We start from the raw sequence: 11841 nt of genomic DNA, 5'->3' as shown, positions 1-11841 counted from the left end.
AGGGCCAGTTCTCTCAAGCCTGACGACCTGGGTTTAATCCCTGGGTGCACATGGTGGAAGGAAAGGACCAGTTCTCTCAGGTTGTCCTCCACCACACTTGTGCCCTGAATGGGAACCCCTCCTCCCCAACCCCCCAATACGTGCACACAAAAGACAAATAAATACATAGAAACAGGCGGATCTCTGTGAGTTCTGGGACAGCAGTGTCACATAATGAGATGCCTTTAAAATAAATAAGTTAACGAATACAGCAAATGTGATAAAAATTTAAGAACCGTATAGAAACATGTCAGGAGTCCCCCCAATTCACTTAGAACTCAGTCCTGTGGCCTGTGTTTCTTTCCCTTGGGGTGTCTTTTCACCTGTTCTTTGTTCAAGTGTGTCGCCTTTTGTACTGGCTGGTGGTGTGTGTGAACTTGACACAAGCTGGAGCCATCAGAGAGAAGGAGCCTCGGTTGAGGAGATGCCTCCATGAGATCCAGCTGTAAGGCATTTTCTCAATTAGTGATCAATGCGGGAGGGCCCAGACCATGGTGGGTGGTGCCACCTCTAGGATGTCGGTCCCGGGGTCTATAAGAAAGTAGGCTGAGCAAGTCAGAGGAAGCAAGCCAGTAAGCAGCTCCCCTCCATGGCCTCTGCATCAACTTCTACCTCCAGGATCCTGCCCTGTTTGAGTTCCTGGCCTGACTTCCTTCAGTGATGGACAGCAATGTGGAAGTGTAAGCCAAATAAACCCTTTCCTCCCCAACTTGCTTTTTGGTCATAGTGTTTCATGGAAGCAGTAGAATCCTAACTAAGACCCCTTCCTCAGCATTTGTTTTATTTGAATAAAAGAAACAAAACAATAAATAAATAAAATAAAACAATCTTGCGACAACCATGAGGAACAACCATGAGACAGGTGCACAAGCCAAAGTGATAGTTTAAAGACTATCTTAAAAGTATGTGTATGTTCACAAGTCAGTGTGGGTACGTGCACGGGAGTGCAGTGTGCAAGTCAGTGTGGGTACATGCATGGGAGTGCAGTGTGTAAGTCAGTGTGGGTACAGGCACATGAGTGCAGTATGAAAGTCAGTATGGTCACATGCACATGGGTACAGTGTGAAAGTCAGTGTGTGTATGTGCACGGGAGTGCAGTGTGCAAGTCAGAGTGGTCACGTGCACGGGAGTGAAGTGTGCAAGTCAGTGTGGGTACGTGCACAGGAGTGCAGTGTGCAAGTCAATGTGGGTACGTGCACAGGAGTGAAGTGTGCAAGTCAGTGTGGTCACGTGCACGTGAGTGCAGTGTGCAAGTCAGTGTGGGTATGTGCATAGGAGTGAAGTGTGCAAGTCAGTGTGGGTATGTGCATAGGAGTGAAGTGTGCAAGTCAGTGTGGGTACAGGCACAGGAGTGCAGTGTGAAAGCCAGTGTGGTCACGTGCACGTGAGTGTTGGATCCTCCTAGAGCTGGAGTTAACAAGTGGTGATGAGTCACCTGACATGGGTTCAAGGAGCAAAACTCTGGTCTTCATATGAACACCCAGGGCTCCTAGCTACTGAGCCAGCTCTCCAGCCACGATGATGGCTTTTAATTGCCAATTTGACACATGTAGAATCGCAGGGGAAGGCTTCTCAGTGAGGTATTGTTTGGATGAGGTTGGCCTGTGGATGCATCTGTAGGTGGATGGTTTGATTATGTTGGTAGATGTAGGCAGAGTCCGTTCATTGTGGGCAGTGCCATCCCCTAGGTTCCGGTCCTGGTTGTACAGGAGTGAAGAAAGTGAGCTGATTGGTAAGCACACACACTCTCATTTGCTATATCCTCTTGATTGTGGCTATCAGGACTTAACTGCTTCAAGCTCCTGTGGCCTCCACCTCCCGACTATGATAGGCTGTAATTGGGGGCTGTGAGATAAAATGCCCTCCTCGTCCTCTACATTGTCTTTACGCAGGGTGTTTAACACAGTGACACAGGTGACATTAGGACACTGAGGCTTGACTCTGCGCAGGGATTGGAGTTTGTTGTATCCTTTCTGTCTCTGTAGAATCCTCACGTCATTCTCTCTGGTCTTACAAGGAGCCGGTCATTTGCCATTGCTTTCATGCTTGCCCCTCAGATGCATGGGAAGGTTAAAGTGAAGAACCAAGGGGACATCAGAGCCAGAAGCATACAGCCAACCATGGCGTCATGTTTCCCGCTAGGCAAGACACGTCCCTGTGAATGCCAACGGTCTGGTTAATAATAACTGTTTTCTAGATACGTCACAAATAATTACACAATAATTTCTTCTTTTCTACTTTTATTAGTTATTTTGAGAATGGGGCTCACTCTATAGCTTTGGCTGCCCTCAAACTTGTGAAACTTGTGATCCTTTGGCCCGTAGCTCTCAAATGCTGGGATTAGAGCTGATTGCCTCCAGCTCTCAATGCTGGGATTACAACTATTTGCCTCCCAGCTTCTTCCTCCGCCTTATTTAAACCAATTTTCTCATGCAGGATAGCTTTTCCTTTTCAGAAATCATTATCTCTTAGAATTCAACAGTCTTGTTATAATAATTGTATTTCATTGTGTTGTAATTAAAATATTTGATTAAAAATATCCTTGTGATACCCCAAATGGTAATATAAAAATCCTTTGGACAAGACTGATGTGGTTGCTCAAACCGGGAATGTCAGCACTTGGGATGCTACAGCCCACGTGGTGATGGGAGTTTAAAGCCACTCTGTGAGGTAGGGAAAATAAGGCCAACCTTGGCTACAAAATGGGATCCTGCCTCAAACAAAACAAAAGCAAACAGTCAAAAGACCAAAACAAACAGACAAATTTAAAACAAAAAAACCAACCAACCAAAAACAAACAAATAAACAAACAAAAACCCCACCCAAACCAAAAAACAAAACCAAACTATAAAGGGCTTTGGGGAAAAGCCCTGCCTCCTCCCCCTCAGCTGTTACTCCTGGAAGCTTTCATTCTTGTGGAAGGTTCTTGAGCTTCAGATCACATATCTACACCGACACAGAAGAATTGCAGCTTCAGAGAATATCTGCTAACTCTCTGATTGACAGGTGACTATTTGACTTTTGTAGACCTCCTGGCGTATGTTTGATCATATTTCTTTACCAACTTGAAATATTATTCCTGTCTTATGCTCCTTCACTCCTGCAATGCTTAACTGAGATATCGGTAATGGGGGTAAAGTCAGCCCTTTAAAGACCAAAGTTCAGTGGTTCTTGTTATTTATTCTGTAAACATGAGTACTCCCTCGTTCACGCTGGGAAGAGATTCTCCATGTACCATTCTCTCCTTTCCCTCTTGTCGGCCCTGACAGTCACCAAGTCCCTTTCTGTCTCTGTGGAACATACAGTACATGGTCTTCTGTGCCTGGTTCACCCAGGGCATAGCCTTGTAGCAGGAGTCAGCTTTTCTGCTTTGAACTGCCAAACAGTACTCCATTTTGTGGGTGCATCATATTTTGTTTATCTTTTCACTAGTTAATAAACACTGTTTTCTATTATAGGAATTTTGAATAATGTCGCTGTGAATATTAATGCGTAAGAGTTGTGTGAACATAAGCTTTCAGTTCTCAGTTTTATGGGCATAGAGTTGCTGGGTCATACGGAAATTATACCTTTAACTTGTAAATTAACCTTCTAAAACGGTGGCATCAAATTTCCAGCACCATGTGGCTGTTGTGATTCCTCCATGTCCTAATCCCCACTGAGTGGGTTAATAGCAGCCATCCACGTGTGAGATGCTGGATCTCAGCAAGGTTTGATTGGCCCACCTAGTGATCCAAGATGCTGAGCTTAGCTTTCTGCCATTATCAGCTATTTGCAAATTTTTCTTTAGAGAATTCTCTTCTTGCAGCCTTTGCCTACTTAAGAACCGGTTGTCTTTTTACTAGACTATTGGGAGAGCTCCTTGTAAACTGTTGGTTCTTGGGTTGCTGGGATTGAGTTGTAAGTAGTTTCTCCCAGTCTCTAAGTTGTCTTTTCTTTTTCTGGTGAATGTAAAGGGGACTTTCAGGGAGGTGGAGTTCGCCTTGTTGGTTGTGTTGGTCTCAGAACTGCATTCTCTTATAAAGCTCACAGAGTTCCAGGCTTTAAAAGGTGGCTGTTTTGTATGTAAATTATTGTGCAATAAACCCAACATTGAAACAATAAAATGAAAAAGAGAAGAATATATATTTCTTGATTTCTGTTTTCTTTTCTATACAAACTCAATCACCCTTCACCCAGAAGTAAGTTGTGCTTTGTCAGTCATAATGGAAGACCCAGCACCAACTGTTATTTCTTTCCCATAATCCATTAGTTGACTCAATCAATTCAACAAGTCAGAGGGACCACTGCATACCTTCCCAGAGCTGGGGTCCCATGCAGTGCCTTGGATCCACAGGTCACTCTGGACTACTATGGTGTTTCACACATGATCATAGTCTCATGGGTGTGAAGGGAGAGAAGCTGTAAGGAGGCGGAGGGTCTTTGTGGATATAGTTAACATTTGGTGATTGTTTGCATGCCTGAATTCCATCCATCCATCCACCCACCCACCCACTCTCTATCCACCCACTCAACTACACATTTATCCAACCATTCATTCACTCATCTATGCATCCACCCACTCACCAACTCATCCATCCCTCTACCCAACCACTCATTCACCCACTCACCCACTCATCCATCCCTCTACCCAATCACTCATTCAACCACCCACCCACTCACCAACTCATCCATCCCTCTACCCAACCACTCATTCACCCACCCGCCCGCCCATCTACTCATCCATCCTTCTACTTGTCCATCAAGCCATCTACCCGCACGACGGGGAAAGTGTGATTTCCAACAGCTTTGCTGCTCTAAGCACGACGGCTGGAATTAGTTCATCGCATCCTCTTAACCTTCATTTACCTTTTGCTTTCAATTTCTTATGGCTTTCTATTTGCTAATTAGCCATCGCAACACTCTATGGTGCTTAATTTATTGGGTTGAGAAACACCTGGGGCCCTAAGGAGGTGCAGCTGTGCATATGTCTGTGAAGGTGTTTCCAGAGAGAGGTGTAACCGAGAAGGGACCTCCCACTCTGAAAGTGATTGGCTTCATGCACTGGTCACACAGACTGAATAAAAAGGGAAAAAGAAAAATATCCAGCTGATTTCTAGTTCACTTTTGTTTGTTTTCTGGTCAGTGCCATGGCCCAACTCGCTCCCATTGCGCTGCCTCCCCCCACGATGGACTTGTGTTATTGATGGATTCTGAGCTATGAGCCAAACAAGCTTCTCTTCCTGTACATTTATTTGCTAGCTTGTTCACTTATTCATTATTTGCTTATTTTTAACCTTCAGCCATACTCACAGCAGTCAGAAAAGTAACCAAAAAGCAGTTGTTTCCCATTTTAAAAAATCATAATATTAAGAATTTCAGATTCTAAAAAGAGCAATGCTACCTTCTACCTTACAAAGCTGTGGTTGAAAAATTCTCAGCCAAAGTACACTAATTTGCGAATTTCCCCATAGCACACAGACGTTTGACAGATAGCCTTAATGGTACATCTTTATGCACGCCATTGACTTGCCCCTTATGATTAGCTGCTGAAATTGTGGTGACATCAGATAGGACTAATCATGGGGCTTTGGGGATGTTTTAAATTTTGATTTGCAGAAATATTAATTCATTTTTCTTCCTCACTGGTTTATGAGCTTCTACAGGCTTTTTTTTTTTTGACAAATGTAACTCTTTTCTTCGTGGCTGGTCTGTTAAGGGACAGCGTGTTATGCTATTTGTCTTCATAAACAATGTTCTGGGATAATGGTTGTGGGAAGTGCCTTTGTCTCCTCCCCAATTTCTATGGGAACATCTTCCGTGAGGTCTGCTCTTATAGTATGGTGTTGTTTCTTGGTCTTAGATATGAGTTAAAACACACACACACACACACACACACACACACACACACACACACAGGAAAATAATTGAGGATTATATCAGAAATCAGAATTTCTGGTCAGATTATTTTGCTACAATCATAAGTAGGAATTTATTCTTAATATATATTTTAATATTACCCATTATATCATCTTTATTGACATAACAAATTAGATTCAGCAATTTCTTTTTCTTAAACTGTTATTGGATTATTATGATCAGCCCAAGTTATTATAGTTGCCAGTATGTGTTTAATCAAAATTGTTGAGTGAATCATTATTTTATGCAATGCTGGGTTTATTTCCTTGCTATGCAGCTTCTGCTGCAGTCTCCCTGTGCAGCTGGGAGAGCTGCTGGCTTCAATGCTGTTTCTGTTGGGTGGTGGCAGCAGGATCAACACTGTAATTTAGATGCTGCTGTGTTTAGCCCTCTCAACAGTGAAGATGCAGTGGATAAGACAAGCGTAGGGGATTTTATCCAGGTTCTGCAGGGATGGAGACAGCCAAGAGGCACAGGCCCACCTGTTGACTGCCAGCAGGGATGGAGGAAGCAAATAGGCTTCTGACTGCTGGGTCAGGGTGGTGGGCAGACACCAATGAGTTCCTTCTCCTCAGAATATTTCCCACCACAGGTTTGAAATTCTGTCAGACTAATGCATTCCCGTGAGTTCCTGCTTGTCTTTTTCTTGCAAGAAAACCATGCATCTCCAGTGTTTCATGGAATACACCAGTCTCCTGTGTGCACTGTGTGCAGCAGCACAGTGTCTTTTATAGGAGGGGTGCCCTCTGTAACTCCCTCAGCTAGCACTGGAAGAAAGGAAGCAAATCACACACTCTCAGGTTTGAAGTCTTGATTGCAGCCTTCCCTGTGATTGATGACCACCCAAGGGAGCAGAGCAACCACTCACTAATCCTAGAAATGCTGACCTTGGGGCAGTCTCCATGTTTTCTTAATGGAAGGCCTTAGAAACCTTATTCTAGGCATAGAGACGCTTCCTTTGATCTGAGCATGTACATTGTGCGTCATGCATCCTTCCTGTTTCTTTGGAAGCTTCAACCAGTCTTCTCTTTTGAGGGCTGCTTTTCATCAGACATCGAATAATGTAGTTCTGTTCTACCATGTGCCAGCCTTTACCTCTGTTGCTCTTGCATGTCACCGGTGCACTTCAGGCCTTTGGATGATCTCTTCCCACTGGGCTGATTGTTCTGGGCTGATACTGCGTAGGGGTGTTGGCTTCTTATGCTGGATGTGTAGCTGTTCTCTCTTTACTCACCGGAAGACCCTAGGTGTCTATGGATGCGATAAGGCCTGACCTCTGACCCCATACACTTGGAGGTCTGCCTTTGAGCAGATCTCATGATCATTCACAGTGGGCCCCCTCTTTCTGGTCTACTTTGCCTCATTTATTTCCCGAATATTTGACATTACCTGTGAGTGGTGATGAGCACTGGAATTTAAAGGGTGCAAGTGATGTGCAAGACAGGTGTCTTTCACAAGGTGCTGTCCAGCTCTTAGGCAACGGGAAGCATCATCTAGATTTCTACTTTGTTCTGCCTGCCTTCCATGAGGAAGTACTGGGATTTGTGGAGCCAGCCAACTTGATTTGCTTGTTTCCTCCTCTACTTGCCTCGATGCTTTGAGGCAATTTAATGAGGTATTTGTGACCACCTTTGTGACCTTCCGTCTCCACCTTTGTCTCTTTTCCTTCCTTCAAGGTTTGGATATTATTTGGGATGCCAATCTTTCTCCTTTTTTGATATTTGCAGCAATTCAGAAGAGAAACACGCCTTCTTTACCACTGAGAGTACCAGCCTTTTGCTAAAAGCAGCGTGGAATGTTAGTCACATTCCAGCAGACTCTCTTCTGCAGCAATGGTGCTTCTGTGGCCCATGCTATCCACAGCTTGTTAAAACCCGGGGAAAAGAGACAAAGAGAGACGAAGACAAATAGAGGAGAGAGAAGATGAGGCAATGTGGCTCAAAACCACATAGGGTCGCTGGGGCAAGGCTTTGATGAGAGAACTGCTTCAGAATTACTAACAAGCCATGAAGAAGGGCACTAAAAAAGAAATTCCACACTAGCTCAGAATTTGGTATAATAAAAGATTATTTATTTAGGGGTAGACTCACAGATCACAATCCTCTGCTCAAACAGGGAACAGCAACCAAATCCAGCAGCTGGGAAAGAGGCCTGATGCGCACTATACATGGGCATACAGAGTAGAAGAGGCCACACCCAAGTGGGCAGGTAACTTAAAGGCTACTGGTAGTAGGAATTCCTATAGTACCTCTCCCTTTTGTTTAAATAAGAAAGTTCTAAGGCTAATACAAAGTTATATACAATAAGAAAAAATATCAGGTATAAAAATTAGAATTACAACCAGCATAAGCAATATCAAGCAAGAAGCATGTAATAAATGTTTCAATAATTATCCTATCCTAATGAGTTTAAGTCATATATAATAAATAACTTGGAGTTTTAAGGCAAATCTTTATGTTCCTTCTTGAAGTAAAATTCCTGATGTATACAATGATATATTTACTAAACAAGGTCCTGTAAAGAAATTACATAGTATCCCATCTAGACAGATTTTGGTTACATTTGCCTATTGATCAAATAGTTCCATTTATCAAGTTCTGTACATCAAAAAAAAAAACCTTTTGAATTTGTCCAGACTGTCATCTCTGAAAAAGTGGCATTTAATTTCCCTGTATTTTACAGCATTGAAAAGATCATGCATCTGGTAGCTTCCCAAATAGTATTCTTTGCGCAGGGCAATGAGCACACCAAGCTCTTTACCCACCCGGATTCACGCAGGCACGTCTGAGAGTTCTCGCTACGTAGCTTAGACTTAGAAGACAGAATACTCCTGACCATCAACACCAACTTCTGGCTCCGTGAGGTCAATTTCTCGGCCAGTTCACTGCCAATGAAAACATGCCACCAGCTTTCCCATGTGCAGCTGGCATTAGAGCAATAGATCTGTGCCATGGTGGGTGCTGTCATAATGTCCAGGTAACTAAAATCTTGTTAAAAATGCCAAACTGAGATTAAAATCAGGGTACAAGTCCATGGCAGTGGTCTTGAGGCTATTGTGAAAGGCGTAGTTTCCCTGATTTCTTTCTCAGCCCATTTGCCATTTGTGTATAGAGAGCTACTGATTTTTGTGAGTTAATTTTGTATCTAGCTACTTTGCTGAAAGTGTTTATCAGCTGTTGAAGTTTCCTGGTGGAATTTTTCAGGTCACATATGTATACTGTCATACCATCTCCAAATAAAGACACTTTGGCGGTTTTCTTTCCAATTTGTACCCCCTTGATTTCCTCCAGTCATCTTCTTATTCTAACAACGACTTCAACTCCTATATTGAATAGGTACGGAGAGAGGGGACGGTCTGGCCCTGTCTCTTGTTTTAGTGGAGTTGCTTTGAATTTTGCTCCATTTAAGCTGATGTTGACTACAGGATTGCTGTAAATTGGCTTTATTATGTAGAGGTATTTCCCTTGTGTTCCTAGTCTTGCCAGGACTTTTATTATGAGTGGATGCTAGATTTTGTCAAAGGCCTTTTCTGCATCTAATGAGACAATAATGTGTGTTTTCTTCTAGTTTGTTTAATAGTAGATTATATGTATTGATTTTTCTATATTGAGCCATCCCTGCATTTCTGGGATAAAGCTTAGTTGATCATGGTGGATGATCTTTATTGATGTGTTCTTGGATTAGATTTTATTGAGAAGTTTTGCATCTGTGTTCATAAAACTGAAAAAAAAAAAAGCCAATTCCCCTCAGTAGAAAACACCACCGATAGAATGGGCCACTTTAAAAACAGAGTCAGGGTTGGAAGACAAAGTAGAGGAATTGGATCACTTAGTAAAGGTCAATGGGAAATTGAAAAAACAAATGAACAGAACTCGGGAGTGCTTTGGGACCCCACAAAAGACCAAATTGCCAAATTACAGGCAGAGACAGAGAATACCATGCAGATAGCACGGAGAATGTCAGCAGTAACATTGTAGAAGGAAATTCCCCAAGGCTAGAGGAAGAGATGCCCACACAGGTACAAAAAGCCTACAGAACACCACAGAAACAAGAAAAGAGGTTTTGTAATGTTTTAAAAATTCAGAAATAACAGAGGCATTAATTTTAGGGTCTCCCATTCTGTGTTACTTTGTAAAAACAACTTCTTTACTTTTTATTGCATTTAAAATGGCATTCCATATGTGTGTGTGTATTCACACACGTGTGTGCCTGCCTGCCACAGTGTGGGTATGAAGGTCAAAGGGCAACTTTAAAAGTTGATTCTCTCCTTTCACCATATGGGTCCTGGGGATTGAACTCAGGTTGTCAGGCTTGGCAGTGTAAGCCATTTCTGACTGACCCATGTAGCCAGGTCCTATTCATAATTTTACTCATTAAATACAAACTCGATGCTCTGAAATGGTTAACATGTTCTATATGAGTTATGAAGAAATATATATTTTACAATATATAAATATTATATATATATAAAAGTAATTCTCAATGATTCAAATCATGTGCAACCAATATTAAGGCATGAAAATGATGTTACGTAAGATTTTTTTTATTCTTGTTTCAGAATTCATTTTCGTTAAACTGTGTGAAATATTGAAAACAAAACAAAACAAAAAACCCAAACTCAATAATATAGAGATTGTTGCCATGGAATATGGATGTTTTCTTATTTCTGTTTTCACAAACATACCTTGATGTAGTGACAGGCAAATGACAATTTCAAGGAAACTCAACCCAAGACGGTCCCTCCTGGCTTCTCATTGAGGAGACCAAGTCTCCCCATAGTGGCACAGCGGAGATAAATGTGAGCCTTAGACTGAAGGCATGGCTTCTCCCTGGATTCTTCCCCCGTTCACTCCGTGTCAGCCGAAGCCTAGCTCCTAAGGGATGCCACCACAGCTGCCAAAGCTCCAAGCAGACAGGGCACATGTCCTCCATCCCTTGCACCTCCTGATGACTCAGTGTCCTTACTGTGTGTGGGGGAGGGGCTGGGCCAGGCCAGGCCAGAATGGAAGCTCAGGGCTCCCCAAATAGATGTGTGCCAGGCTGTCAACATAACAAGAGGAGGGATTTGTTCCTCTCTGGTGTTTTTTTCTGTGGTCAGAGATGACATCCCACCCACCAATTACCGTAATGCAAAGCTGGAAATGTAACAGAGGAGACAGGGAGTAAATTCATGAAGATAATTGGACAGATGAGCGCCGCCGTTCCCTTTAAACCCTGGAACGCACACTGGCTTTAAAAGAAGAGAAGACAAAATCAAAGGGAAAAAAAAAACGTATTTCCAAAGAATGTTGAAGATAAAAATACCACTTATGTAAGTGGAAAACAGTCTTTTCTTCATCTTAATTAGCTGGAGGTCAGTGCTGTGCTGCAGGGGGCATCACACCATGTGGGTGAATCCACACTGCTGAAAAGAGCCGCAGCAACACCTGCCAGTCCCCTGCGTTCGTCTCCGTGCAGAGTGAGGGCCTGGCTTGCTGCTGTTGCTGGCCATGCTTGTTACGATAATGTCGGGAGGGTGCTTGCCCGCTTGCCAGGAGGACTATGGCACTCGCGTGCCTACTTTTCCAAACTCAGAAAACCTTGTCCTTTTCGTCTGGTCAAAGTCAGGACATGCTTTCCTCGATGCTCTGGGCCTTTTCACTTGTTCTCTCTGAAACTTTACCCTCTGCCCTTTCCTGCCATGCAGCTGCTTGCTGAGCTCCATTGCTGAGTCCAGTGGACTTTCTTGGATCTCAATTTAAAAGGCACGATTTTCTCCCTTTCTGTCTTTCAGGCAGCTTCCATGTTTTACAGCCTGACCATCCTGCTTTTTTTTTTTCTCTCAAATTTTAATAAAATTTCTCTCAACCTTAAAACAGATGTTTTCTTTTGCTTAATGAGAGAGTGTGAAGGGTGCTGCCAAGG

The sequence above is a fragment of the Microtus ochrogaster genome, chromosome 18, assembly GCF_000317375.1.
Source record: "Microtus ochrogaster isolate Prairie Vole_2 chromosome 18, MicOch1.0, whole genome shotgun sequence".
Classification (NCBI taxonomy): Eukaryota; Metazoa; Chordata; class Mammalia; order Rodentia; family Cricetidae; genus Microtus; species Microtus ochrogaster.
This window is presented reverse-complemented; position numbering follows the sequence as displayed.